At 33.9% G+C, this 4,422-nt stretch overlaps 1 protein-coding gene across 1 annotated transcript in view; it reads right to left on the minus strand.

Annotated features, from left to right (window-relative positions):
- The window catches only part of LOC106464778 (centrosomal protein of 41 kDa-like), a 33,274-nt gene that overhangs the window by 23,995 nt on the left and 4,857 nt on the right, over positions 1-4,422 (minus strand). The window lies entirely within an intron of this gene.

Raw genomic sequence — 4,422 nt, forward strand, 5'->3', positions numbered from 1 at the left:
AAAAGAGAAATAAAAGAGATCTTACCAAGTCAAGGTCTCAGTAAAGTCTAAGTTCTGAAAACGAAAGGTGGAAGACTTTCGAAAAATATCGTCCTCTACATTTGTAGGTTTCTACAACAGGCAGTTGCTGTCCATTTGAAACTTAGATTCATTATGAAACACATATGTTTGATGGAAAAAAAATACTTGAGATTAAAAAAAACAAAAGCCTGGGAAATTAAATTAGCTGAAAAATTTGTCTACTATGTGAGATCGAACTATGGCAGGATAGGGATCCAAACCATACAACATTTATTATTTATCCCAGAAAACATAAAAGTGGGTAAAATTAAAAGGATGTGCCCCTAGGTGTAGAGTGGCTAGGGCGCAACACACTGTACACAGCAAGTCAACTACATCCAAAACCCAGCCACCAGGTACTGACATCTATGTGGGCATAGGAAAGATGATCATACCAGTGGTAAGTTAACTACAATCCAAAACCCAGCCATCTGGGTAGGAAAGAGAATCATACTGTCTTCACCTCAAGTTCATGAGCCCTGAGGGAATCTCATACCTGCCAACCCATGAACGGGGCACATGAAAACAATGAAAGAAATTGATTGATTGATCCAGGATCCTGACATCCAGCATCAAAAAGATGTCTGTGTAATTTAAAGTACCTCATTCAAATTTAAAGTCACAGGAACTGCCCCAAGCACAGTAACATCCTCAGAATAATAAGAACATCGAGGGATAGCAGAAGGGGAAGAACAGTAGTAACCTTCAAGTACCTCCATCGCGACCCACAACACGGATGGAGTAGCAAGAGTATAAGTGAGAGAGGGAATAGGGACATCTATAATACATGTGTGAGAACTTATGTTGATTGGTTCAACTCTTAAATCAAAAACCTAGCCACTGAGAACCGTCATCCACGTCTGGGGTAGGATAAAGGATCCCAATCAAAGGGGTGAACTGCAATTTTGATGGCTCATTCCAATGTTACATAGTGGAGGATATCTTGTCATCTACACCAGCAGAACACCACCATCCTACTCTTAACTGAATGGTTTTATTATCATTTATTTATAAATTATATATATATATTATTTGTATTTCATTAACACATTCAGTGGATGCCTCCATGGTCCACCACCCCAGCAGCTTGGAACTAGAAAGTGGTAAAGACTCTCTAACTCTACTAGAAGAAAAGGGGGGAGAAAGTGTGTTGGAGAGTCCAGAGGAATGACAACACTTTAGACAGTGCAATGGGTGACCACGAAACCCAATTTTGAAAAGCAGACCATTCAGATTTATTAAATACAAGGCATGGTAGGGATGGGCAGTTATCCCCTTCTGCTCTACCCAAATAGTCTATGGGTGAGTACGGTTCAGGACAGGCAAACTAATGAAGCAAACATATTGCGAGGATAAACTTACAAGTGATCTTGTGGAACATCCCACCTCCATTGTGTGCATTTTATGGCCATGGAATCATAATATGTAATTCGACATGGTCTTTCAGTGCGGATTTGAATGGTTAAAGAATACCTAGTCAGGCACCACTTGCCACTGAGTGGCATCCAGACAATGAGTAGCAACAAACAAAAAGACAGAAAAGGGAAAAAGCCCCTGAAAAGAGAAATAAAAGAAAGCTTACCCAGTCAAGGTCTCAGTGAAGTCTAAGTTCTGAAGACGAAAGGTGGAAGACTTTCGAAACATCGTCCTCTACATTTGTAGGTTTCTACAACAGGCAGTTGCTGTCCATTTGAAACTTAGATTCATTATGAAACACATATGTTTGATGAAAAAAATATATTTGAGATTAAGAAAAACAAAAGCCTGGGAAATTAAATTAACTGAAAAATTTGTCTACTATGTTAACATAAAAAAACAAATAATGGAGAAATTCCACTTCGGAGATTAAACTATCTAAATTCACGAATTCAAACAATACAAAGAGCACCAAAAAAGAGAAATGCCTTGACACGAGTACTGCCAAATGAGAAGTGATAGTTCAGTAGAAATGAATACAGGGTGTCACATTCATCAAGAGAGTATGTCACACTCTTATTGGTGGAGGGTTGTAGCATGATGATTTATACGTAAGACACATCAGAACCAGTCAATTTCAGATGGGTGGGAGATTGAAGGTTTGTGGTATGTGCAAAAAATGTCTGCATGTAGAGGGCATATATACTGAATGAGAATAGCTATTTATGTGAGAGGGGGTAATGTACACTATCGGAAATATCAGATTTTTTAATGAAGTACTTTTTACTAAGATTTGTCCATGAATATATCCAGTCTTTTTTGACCAGTCCAAGTGTATTGTGGTTTTCATGATAAGATTAAAAATTCTTTTCTTCACCAGAAAAATCTCAAATTTCATTTGCATATTCCCTAAAACCTCCTAAATAAATGTCAGACTTTTTTATTGGTGAATCCTTATATTTTATCTGTTATTTTGGTCAACCTTAAAACCACCAAAAAACATTTGTGATAAATCTAAATTACCCTTTTTTCTCCTAGAATGACTTAAAATTGTAACACAAAACTAGATTTGTTTATCCTAAGTAGCTATAAACTTGTAACTGTACACATCTATTTGTACTTAAGTGTTATTGTTGTATTGCCCTTTGAACTGTGTCTACTATTTGCACTATCATAAGTTGTAAATCGCTTGGGGAATGTGCTGGTCATGTTATGCTATCGAATTACATTACCCAAGAGATACTCAGGGCTGTTTGCAAGCACGCCTTGTGAAAATTTTTTATTATATTATTATTATTTATTTTACCTAATCTAACCTTAACTAACCTAAACAGTTTCCTATTTTTACATTTTAGTTACTTTTATAATAATAAAGAATATACATGAAAAACAAAAAATAAAGTACTTACCTGGGCCTTCTTTTTTTTGCTGTCAACTGTATGTGACACTTAACCCTACTACTTTATATTAATAGTATTGTTGTACTAAATAATTTTTTATTTAATCAAATAATGTCCCAAAGAACATAGAATAATAACATGAAAAAAAGCAGGTAATGTCCCATAAATATCACATTTTTTCTGGCTTTCTAACTATGCAACAGGAGCCATTACAAATTCATCCTAGTTAATCTGTGTTTCCAGTGAGAACAAAACTTATATTGAAAGAGAAATTAACATTTTTCTGTACAGAAAACAACACAATACAATATGTCATTTGATATATGAACACCTTGGCTCTCTATTGGTTATAAATAATATAGTATTAGTGTAAGAGAGAACTATTGACAATTCCTGAAAGAGAGGATGTGACAGGTTGGTGCAACAAGAGGTGTATGAATTTCTATTTCACAGCTCTGTAATCAAACAAAATTGAAAGCTATGAAAATAATGCTACATCTGAGTGATGACATTACTATAATGAGTAATTTACATTAAATTTCATAGTTCTTGGACAGGTGGTAAATAAATTAGAGAAGAGGGGATGTCTAGCGAAAAAATTTCATATTTCTCACACTAGGGGAAATTCAGGATATTTTTAAATATTGACTTATAAAATTAAAAACTTAAAACTTATATACTATTAAAATATGTAGTATTAGCTATGATTTTAGGATATGGTATAACATGAACAAAAAAGTACTTTAATTAAATTTTGAATGGAACTCACTAAAAACCTCATGACATGTGCAGTAAAGGATGACTGTGGCGAGAAGGGTAATTAATGCTGAAAGTCATTAGACATTTACTTCTTCAAAAAAACAAGAAGTCCATGTTGTGAAGAGAGTGATGAGACTTCACCAAAAAAATAGAAATAAATAAATAAGCTAGATTAATTTGAGAAACGATTTGTGGCAACCTTGTTCAGTTGCAATATCTTCAAGTCACTTTGATTATTGCATTATTTTGTGACAGCTGAGGTGTTTGGAATTTCTTGCAGTTTTGAAGTTTTATTTTATATACCAGGAACTATTTTGTTCATAAAATGACAATATTAGGGTTTGAAGCTGGATAAAAGTCTTATTAGAATAAAAACATACCATTTACCTTTTTTATTAGTGGATGTCTTTAGAAAGAGATAAGACTTAGTGCTGGATTTAGTTGACATAATGTGTTAAAATGATGAATGTTAAAAAGATAATATTTGATAATTGCTAACCATATTAGCAGAAACTGCTAGTTAAATCCACCAAACTATTTTGTACCCTGTAAAGAAATACTTGGATCAGTTGGTAAGTTGGACAAACATTTGGCAAAGGACCTTTGTTTATAATAAATGTAAGACAATGCATTTGGATTATGAACTTATCATATTTTGGAAGACAAACTTATAGATGGGAACCCAATAAGTAATTTGACTAAAGAAAAGAATCTTGTTGTTGTGGTGAATACATTGTTGAAGCCATTGAAGCAGTGTTCTGTTTATATATATATATATATATATAAA

The sequence above is a fragment of the Limulus polyphemus genome, unplaced genomic scaffold (genome assembly GCF_000517525.1).
Source record: "Limulus polyphemus unplaced genomic scaffold, Limulus_polyphemus-2.1.2 Scaffold1741, whole genome shotgun sequence".
NCBI classification, from domain to species: Eukaryota; Metazoa; Arthropoda; class Merostomata; order Xiphosura; family Limulidae; genus Limulus; species Limulus polyphemus.